We start from the raw sequence: 9,899 nt of genomic DNA on the forward strand, positions 1-9,899 counted from the left end.
ATGGAGGGAACAGAAGGAAATGGGGGAGGGGAATGGGGATTGAACCAAATTCCTTACATGTATGATTTTGTCAAAATGAACTCAACTACTATGTGTAACTATAATTCTCTAATAAAGAAAAAGACAGATAAAAAATATTGAGCAGGGCTGGGGGCATAGCTCATCCTAGGATGTATGGGCCCCTGGGTTCAATACCTAGTCACTACGAATAATGATAGTAAGTGCTGGGAAGAATGTGGAGAAATTAGAATCCTCATTCACTGCTGATGACATTGTAAAATGTTGCAGCCTTTTTGGAAAACAGTCTGGTAGTACCTCAAAACTACCCTATGACCCAACATATCCATTCTTAGATATATACCCAAGAGAAGTGAAAACTTGTCCACACTTGTACGAAAATCTTAATAGCAGCATCATTCCTAATAGCAAAAAAGTGGAAGCAACCTGAATGCCCATTCACTGGACAAATAGTGGATAAATAAAATCTGATCTATCCATACAGTAGGACATTTATTATGCATCGATAAAAAGGAATGAAGTAACATACTATGGATGGAGCTTGAAAGAAGTAACAAAGTCTCTCTTAACAAACTTTAGTCAGGATCCTCTAAGCCCTTTCCTCCACTAGGCCTCATCCATGGGTCTTGTCCTCAGACCCACATAGACCAATTTTAGCAAGAATCCTGCTAAATCAGTCTAACAGGATCTCCCTCACACAGCCAAATATGATCAAATCAATATGTCATCCTTTGTATCTGATCAAATAGCGCATCCTCCATCATCCCCTTAGTGATGTCTGATTGCCCTGTCTTCAACAAGAATTCTGTTAGGGCTGGCCTATAGTTCAGTGGTAGAGTACGAGCTCTGAACTCAGTCCACAGCAGCAAGAAAAGAAGGAGACGGAGTGGAAGGAAGAGGAGGAGAAGGAGGAGAAGGAGGAGGAGGAGGAGGAGGAGGAGGAGGAGGAGGAGGAGGAAGAGGAAGGGGAAGAAGAGAAGAGAAGCAGGAGGAGAAGAATCACCATCAGCTGTTAGATCTGTTTAGCAAGAACCCCCTGTCACCCTTGATGTCTCATCTTAGCAATTGACCATCTATCTGCCTCCCTAAAACTGCTGCTTGGCTATAAATTCCCATTTTTCTTTGTCATATTTGGAATTAAGCCCAGTTTTATACTGAAGTCTCTTTCCCCATACTGCAATAGTTCCTGAATAAAATCTTTTTTTTATATCCAGACACACAGCATGCCCATAATCCTAGCAACTGGGGAAGCTGAGGATTGCATGTCCGAGGCCAGCCTCAGCAACTTAGCAAGACCCTCAACAACTTAGTGAGACCCTGTCTCAAAATTTAAAATAAAAATAGCTGGGGGTGTAGCTCTTTTTACAGTTTTAATAATATCTGGCTCTGATTTCCTTTGATGATGGAAGCCAGTCACAAATGATCATCTACTGTATGATTGCATTTGTATGAAATATCCAGAATAGGCAAATCTATAGAAGTAAAAAAGTAGATTCATTACCATTTAGGGATAGGGGACTTGGTGGGATAATGGAGAGTCTACTAATGACTACACAGTTTCTTTTTGAGGTGGTGAAAATGTTCTAAAATTGACTGTGTTAATGGCTGCATAACTCTGAGTATATTAAAAACTATTGAATTGTTCACTTAAATGGGTGAATTGTATGGTATGTGAATCATATCTCTATAAAGCTACTAGAAAAGGAGCATTAGTTACATCTTTTGGATGACAAGAAAGGAGGAAAATTAAAGTCCTTTATTTATGAGCAAAATTTTTAGCATTCTTTAATTCTAAATAGGATTTAAGTAGGACAACATATTACAGTGTATATTATGATTTCAAAGTACTAAGTAGTTCTTTGCTCTTTATATATTCTATGCTCTATAGAATGTATTAGTATAACAGAATATATTAGCGTATAACAGTTCATGAAATACTTTCAGATCTTTACCTGATTATGACAACTAGGAATTACAGCTTCCATTGTGGAGCATGCACTGTGGGGTCTTTCCACACACTACCTCTTACCACAGCTCCACCTGCAAATCAGTAAAGATAATTCCTAGTTTACAAACAAAATAAGAGGTTCAGAAAAGGAAAGTGACTTACCCATAACTAAAAAGATGAAGAACTCAAGTTTAGGAACAATTTCCTATCTCTAAATCCTTCATTGTACTCTCTGGATCCACATTTTTTTGTGGAATAGGGAGAAATGCGTTGATAATCCTGATACCAAAATTTAAGAAACGTATTTAATCTCTACCAATTTACTGAAACTACAAATTAGGTCATGCTGAGTATATGGCCTGGCATTTTAAAAGTGCTGGATCAATCTACTAATTTCCAAATCCAGTGATCCTTTAGCTGCTTTCATCCTTTTTCAATCTAGCAGGTTTGGGCACTAATGATTATGACCCTTCTTCCTGAAACTTTATCTCCCTGGAGTTCCATGACACTATTTTTCCTGCTTTTCTTCTTAACCCTCTGTCCATGGCTTGGTTTCTTAAATATCATATCAAAAGCATGAACCATAAAGGCAAAAAGCAATAAATTGAGCTTCATCAAAATTATAAACTTTTGTTCACTGAAAGATAACATTAAGAAAATGAAAAGGTTGAGAGGTAATATTTGAAAATCATGTATCTGATAAAATATGAATAAGCTGCTCTATATGTAATATGAATTGTAATGCATTCTGTTGTCATATATAACAAACTAAAATTCTAAAAATTTTAAAAATAAAATTAAAAGATGCATAAGCACTTGGAATGTACATGTACTCTGTATCCTCTTATAATTCATTAAGAAGGGAATCCAGGGCTGGGACTGTAGCTCAGTGGTAGCATGTGTGAGGCACTGGGTTTGATACTCAGCAACGCATGTAAATAAATAAAGATCCATCGACAACTAAAAAAAAATTTTTTTAAATGGCAAATGATTTGAAATTACATTCCACCAGAAAAGATACACATTGCCTAATAAGTATAGGAAAAGATCCTCACCACCATTCATCCCAGAAAAATGCAAATGAAACCACCACGAGGCGCCATCCCATTCATTACAAGGCTGTTAAAAAGACAATAGCGATTGAGGCGAGGATGTGGGGGAAATGCTCCTACATTACTGGTGGTCTTGTAAAACTGTATAGCAGCTTTGGGAAACAGTTCACCAGATTCGTACAAAGTCAAACTTTACAATATCACTCCAAAGTATCTACCCAAGACGGGAGGTGGGGGGGGGGTATGTCCATACAAAGAATTTTACACAGGTGACAATATCAGCATTATTCAGAATAACCCTGAAGTGGAAATAATCTAAATGGCCATGAGCTGGTAAATGGATAAACACAGTGTGGGCTACAATGGAGTACCATTCAGTAATATGAAGCAGGAGAAAAGTGCCTATACATCCAACTGCATAGGTATCTCACTGCATTCCTACTGCTACAGCAAAACCCCATAGACTGGCTAATTTATAAATCATAGAAATGTATTTCTCAGAGTTCTGGAGGTTGAGGATCCAGGATCACAGTGCCAGCAAGTCTGGTGTGTGGGTAGGACTCATTCTTTGCTTACTAGATGACATTTTATTGCTGCAGCCTCCAGAGGGAATGAGCATTGGGTCCTCATATGATAGAAGAGAAAAAAAAGATCTAGTAGTTCTCTGGAACATCTGTTGTTGTTGTTATTATTAAGTTGTAGATGGACACAATATCTTTATTTATTTTTATATGGTACTGAGGATCAAACGCAGTACCTCACACGTAAGGCAAGTGCTCTACCATTGAGCTACAGTCCCAGCCCCTTGTTGTTATTCTTTTTATTTAATTTTTAAAATTTTTTAAATTTTTATTTGAAACAATAATTTTATCTGTGGAGTACAATGTGATATTTTAATACATTTGTACAATGTGCAATGATCAGATCAGGGTAACTGGCATATCCATTAGCTCAAACATTTATCATTTCTTTGTGCTAGGAACATTCAAAATCCTCTCTACTAGCTATTCTGAAATATGCAATTAAATGTTGTCAATCATGGTTACCTTAAGGTGCTATAGGACATTAGAAGCTATTTGTCCTGCCCAACTACATCCTGGCACCCATTAACCATCCTCTCTCCATCCCACCCATTAATCATCCTCTCTCCATCCCCCACCTGGCTTCCCAGCTTCTGGCAACCACTGTTCTTGCTGCTTCTGTGAGGTCAACTTTTTTAGTGAAGCCTCCTTTTAAGGGTGTTAATCCCACTCAGCAGAGTGGAGCCCTTATTGCTTTATCACTTCCCTAAAGGCCCCACTTTTAATACTATCACCTTGGATTTTAAGTTCCAGCAAAGGAATTTTGGAGGGACACAAACCACAGTAATGGATGACCCTAAAACACATTATACTAAGTGAAAGAGGCCAGACACAAACACTACACATTTTGTTTATATGTGTGTGTGTGTACACGCACGCGCGCACTCCTGCATTTATTTATTTTTTTTTTAAGAAAGAGGGGAGGGGGAGAGAGAGAGAGAGAGAGAGAGAGAGAGAGAGAGAGAGAGAGAATTTTTTTTTAATATTTATTTTTCAGTTCTCGGCAGACACAACATCCTTGTTTGTATGTGGTGCTGAGGATCGAACCCGGGCCGCACGCATGCCAGGTGAGCGCGCCACCGCCTGAGCCACATCCCCAGCCCCAACTCCTGCATTTAGGAAGCCTGGGAAGGACCGGTGTTCTGGAGATGTGCGGGGGTGGGGAACGAAAGCATAGTCCCCTGTTTTTGGTACCAGACACTCCTGACTGTGCGTTGATTCTCCCACCCTCCCAGCCAGCAGTCTTTGCCAAAGAGGCACAGTTTCTGTTCGTTTTCACTGCAGGACCAGGTAAGAAAGTTAAAAATGAAGATTTTTTCTGAATCTCATAAAACAGTATTTGTTGTGGATCACTGCCCTTATATGGCAGAATCATGCTGACAGCATGTGGAGTTTGATATGCTGGTGAAGAATAGAACCCAAGGAATCATCCCTCTGACCCCAATCTCTAAATCATTGTGGACTTGTTCAGTAGAATCTTCCATGGAGTATTGTAGAATAATGTATGATATATTTCCCTTTAAAAAGCTGGTGAATTTCATTGTGAGTGACTCTGGAGCACATGTTTTGAATTCTTGGACTCAAGAAGACCAAAATTTACAGGAGCTAATGGCAGCATGGGCCTCCTAATCCTTGGGCCGATCCAGAATGCTGCAGTATTCTGCATGGTCTTGTTGCAGCAGTGGAAATCCTTTGCAAAATTACTGAATACCAACATGAGGCTCATACTTTACTCATGGAGAATGCAGAACATGTTGGAAATAGAGGATGAATAATCTGCATTACTAATGCAAAAGTGACAGTCATGTGCGAGTGCTTGAGGTCTGTGTCCAGGAAACCATTCATGAACATAATAAGCTTGCTGCAAATTCAGATCATCTCATGCAGATACAAAAATGTGAGTTCGTTTTGACCCACACCTACCCAGGCTGGTGAAGACAGCCTTGTTCTGATCATCCTAAAAAAGAGTTGTCCCCAGTTTTAACCAGTGAAGATCATAGTGTTCGTGCAGGATGGCATCTTACTACCAAATTGAATATTTTAATACAGCAACATTTGACTTGGCTTCAACTACTGTTACAAATATTCCTTCCAATGAAGGAAGAACAACATGCTAACACATCTGCCCATTATGATGTGGAACTACTTCATCACAAAGATGCACATGTAGATTTCCTGAAAAGTGGTGATACCCACTTAGGTGGCAGCAGAAGAGAAGGCCCGTTTAAAGAAATGATAACTTTAAAGTGGTGCACATCAAGGACAAATAACATTGAATTACACTATTGTACTGGAGCTTGTCGAATTTCACCCTAGATGTAAATAGCAGACCTTCTTCCTGCCCTACTAATTTTCTTCAAATGGTCGCTCTGTTTTGTTGAAACAACCACGAAAGTCAGGTTCCAAAGTCATTAGTCATATGCTTAGTAACCCTGAAGGAGAGATTTTTTTGTATGTCCTTAACAGTTCTCGATCCATTCTAGAGGATCCACCTTCAATTAGCGAAGGATGTGGAGGAAGAGTTACAGACTACCGGATTACAGATTTTGGTGAATTTATGAGAGAAAACAGATTAACTCCTTTTCTAGACCCCAGATATAAAACCGGTGGAAGTCTTGAGATCCCTTTGGAATGAGCAAAAGATCAGTTAGAAAAACACACCCGTTACTGGCCTATGATTATTTCACAAACCACCATTTTCAACATGCAAGCGGTAGTTCCATTAGCCATTATTATTGTGAAAGAATCTTTGACAGAAGAAGATGTGTTAAACTGTCAAAAAAAACAAAAATATACAACTTAGTTGATCTGGAAAGAAAAAATGATCCTCTACCTATTTCCACAGTTGGTACCAGAGGAAAGGGCCCTAAAAGAGACGAACAGTACCGTATCATGTGGAATGGATCAGAAACCCTGGTCAGAGCCCATATCAATAACTCGGAGAAATATCAAAGAGTCTTAGAATGTCTGATGACATATAGGAGCAAACCCCCAGAAGAAGAAGAATTTAAAAAACGAGGGAGAAAGAAGGAGGAGAAAGAGGACAAATCAGAGAAAGCAGTGAAAGATCGTGAACAGGAGAAACCCTGGCAAGATTCAGAGAGATTGAAAGGAATCTTAGAACGTGGAAAAGAAGAGTTGGCTGAAGCTGAGATTATAAAAGATTCACCTGATTCCCCAGAACCTCCAAACAAAAAAGCCCCTTGTTGAAATGGATGAAACTCCCCAAGTGGAAAAATCAAAAGGGCCAGTGTCCTTATTATCCTTGTGGAATAATAGAATCAACACAGCCAATTCCAGAAAACATCAGGAGTTTGCTGGATGTTTGAACTCTGTCAATACCAGAGCTGAGTTGTATCAACATCTCAAGGAGGAAAATGGGATGGAGACGACAGAAAATGGGAAAGCTAGCCGTCAGTGAAGAGTGACTTGAAGGAATTTTGTATATTGCAAAAATATTTTGGGCAAGAATCTGATATAAGTACTTTTACAGCAAGATTGTATAGCTATGCTGCCTGGACTGGTTTTTATATTTTTAAAATATTTCAACAACTATCGTTTTTGTACTAATTATAAAATTGGCATATAAGTCAAAAATATACATTTGAGATTTGTCCTTCCAACTCACACAAGTTTATTTTATGGTAAAAGGTGTTCCCTCTGGAAATACTTTTTTAAATAAAAAATTCTTAGGCTTCTCTTTGCGAAATAAAACTATTAAAAATCTGAAAATAAAATAAAATTCTAGAAAAAAGCAAAAATAGAGTCGGAGAGCAAATAAGTGGTTGTCTAGAGCTAGAGGATGGAGGGAGGATTGACTGCAAATGGGTTGAAGGTGTTTTGTGGTGATAGAAATGTTCTAAAAATGGATTATGTTGATGGATATGCACTGTATAAATTTACTAAACATTAAATTGTATATTTACAGTAGATGAATTTTATGATATATAAATCATACCTCAATATAGCTATGATGAACTTTTTAAAGATGTTAGAATTTTGTACTATTATGTGGGTATTATAATTATCCATTTATTTAAACAATCAGGGACTAGATAACTTTTCTTTTTTTAATTAATTTATTTGTTCTAATTTGTTATACATGACAGAAGAATGCATTTCAGTTCATAGTACACAAGTGGAACACAATTTTTCATTTCTCTGGTTGTACACAAAGTAGAGTCACACCATTTGTGTCTTCATACAGGTACTCAGGGTAATGATGTCCATATCTCTCATTCCACCATCATTCCTCCACCCATACCCCCTCCTTATCCCCCCCTTTCCCATATCCAAAGTTCCTCCATTCTGCTTGTGCCCACCCCCATTATGAGTCAGCATCCACTTATCAGAGGAAACATTCAGCCTTTGATTTTGGGGGGCTGGTTTACTTCATTAGCATGATATTCTCTAACTGCAACCATTTACCTGCAAATGCCATAATTTTATTCTCTTTTAATGCTGAATAGTATTTCATTGTGTATGTATACAACAGTTTCTTTATCCATTCATCTATTGAAGGGCATCTAGGTTGGTTCCACAATTTAGCTATTGTGAATTGTGCTGCTATAAACATTGATGTGGCTATGTCCCTGTAGAATGCTGTTTTTAAGTCCTTTGGGTATAAACCAAGGAGTGAGATAGCTGGGTCAAAGGTGGTTCCATTCCAAGTTTTCTAAGAAATCTCCATACTGCTTTCCACATTGGCTGCACCACTTTGCAGTCCCACCAGCAATGTATGAGTGTGCCTTTTTCCCCACATCCTCACTAACACTTATTGTTGCTTGTATTCTTGATAACTGCCATTCTGACTGAAGTAAGATGAAATCTTAGAGTAGTTTTGATTTTCATTTCTCTAATTACTAGAGATGTTGAGCATTTTTTCATATATTTGTTGATTGATTGTATGTCATCTTCTGAGAGGTGTCTATACAGTTCCTTGGCCTAGATAACTATTCATTACCTGAAATAATCAGAAAACAGAATTGCCTGTGGTTTCATTTCTGGGCAGGGAAGAACTCGAACAGACACATTGAAGGAAATATGAATAAAATTATTTTGTGATTACATCCCAAAATAATGTGAGCACAATTATAGAAGTAAGAAGACATGTAACCAGTGTAAGGAAGGGAGTTACGGAGGGAATGCTTTACCAGAGTCCTAAGGGAAAGGAGGAGCTAGCCAGACCTGTTCAGGCAGAGAATGACATCTAGGCAGAGACAGCTCAAGTAAAGACAAAGAGATAAGAAAGTGCAGGGAATCAGACAAGTCTACCTGGATCCAGATCTTAGCACTGCCAGTTACTGATTGTGTACTCTGGTTTAACATGATTTGTGCTGTGTGTGTGTGTGTTTAAGTATATGTAACATAAAATTCACCATCTTAACCATTTTTCAGTATACAGTTCAGTGCTATTAAGTACATTTATAAGGTGGTTCACCATCACCACCACTCCTCTCCATACCTTCACCTTTTAAAACTGAACTCTATATCCACTAAATAACATCTCCCTGTTTCCCTCTCTTTCCAGCTCTTGGCAATTACCATTCCACTATCTATCTCTGTATTTTGACTACTCTACGTATCTCATATGAGTAGAATTATGAAGCATTTGTCTTTTTTGTTTGTTTTGGTTTTGGTTTTGGTACCAGGGATTGAACCCAGACACACTTACCCACTGAGACACATCCCCAGGCCTTTTTTATATTTTATTTAGAGACAGGGTCTCACTGTGTTGTCTAAGGCCTTGCTAAATTGCTGAGGCTGGCTTTGAACTCACGACCTTCCTCTTTCAGATTTCCAAGCCTCTGGGATTACAGGCATGCGCCTGCCTTGTTTTTTTTTTTTTTTTTCTTTTAAGACAAGGAAAAGTATATTTGACACTTGTGGTTTCAGAGGTCTCAGTGTACAGAAGGCTGACTCCATTGCTCTCTGCCCTAGGTGAGGCAGAACACTATGATGGAAGGGTCAGGGGTGGGGGAAAGCAGCTCAGAATATGACATTCAGGAAGCAGAGAGCACATTTGTCTTTTTGTGACTGTCTTATTTCACTTAGCAGAATGGTGTCAAGTTTCCACCATATTGTACCATATGTCAGGATTTCTTTCCTTTTTAAGACTAGTAGTCCATTTTATGGATACACCACATTTTGTTTATTCATTTATCAGTTGATAAACATTTGGGTAGTTTCACCTTTTAACTACTGTGAATAATGCTGTTATGAATGTTAAAGTACAAATATCCCTTTGAAACCCTGTTTTCAATTTTTTGATTATATACCCAGAAATAGACTAGCTGAATC

The 9,899-nt window shown here is 38.3% G+C and overlaps 1 pseudogene; it reads left to right on the top strand.

Moving 5' to 3' along the window:
• Positions 1–4,904: 4,904 nt before the first annotated feature.
• LOC114088256 (integrator complex subunit 13 pseudogene) lies at positions 4,905–7,028 on the top strand (annotated as a pseudogene).
• Positions 7,029–9,899: the final 2,871 nt, after the last annotated feature.

The sequence above is a fragment of the Marmota flaviventris genome, chromosome 2 (genome assembly GCF_047511675.1).
Source record: "Marmota flaviventris isolate mMarFla1 chromosome 2, mMarFla1.hap1, whole genome shotgun sequence".
In the NCBI taxonomy this organism is placed as follows: domain Eukaryota; kingdom Metazoa; phylum Chordata; class Mammalia; order Rodentia; family Sciuridae; genus Marmota; species Marmota flaviventris.